Raw genomic sequence first — 552 nt, forward strand, 5'->3', positions numbered from 1 at the left:
TATATTTGACACCATCAGAATATATTGCAATTGGACAACCATCCCACTTCCAATATATTTGACACCATCAGAATATATTGCAATTGGACAACCATCCCACTTCCAATATATTTGACACCATCAGAATATATTGCAATTGGACAACCATCCCACTTCCAATATATTTGACAGCAATTGGACAACCATCCCACTTCCAATATATTTGACACAAGTCAAATATATTGCAATTGGGATCCCAATTCACATATATTTGACACAAGTCAAATATATTGCAAATGGGATCCCAATTCACATATATTTGACACAAGTCAAATATATTACAATTGGGATCCCAATTCACATATATTTGACACAAGTCAAATATATTGCAATTGGGATCCCAATTCACATATATTTGACACAAGTCAAATATATTACAATTGGGATCCCAATTCACATATATTTGACACAAGTCAAATATATTGCAATTGGGATCCCAATTCACATATATTTGACTTGTGTCAAATATATTGCAATTGGGATCCCGATTCACATATATTTGACACAAGTCAA

The sequence above is a fragment of the Hoplias malabaricus genome, chromosome Y, assembly GCF_029633855.1.
Source record: "Hoplias malabaricus isolate fHopMal1 chromosome Y, fHopMal1.hap1, whole genome shotgun sequence".
In the NCBI taxonomy this organism is placed as follows: domain Eukaryota; kingdom Metazoa; phylum Chordata; class Actinopteri; order Characiformes; family Erythrinidae; genus Hoplias; species Hoplias malabaricus.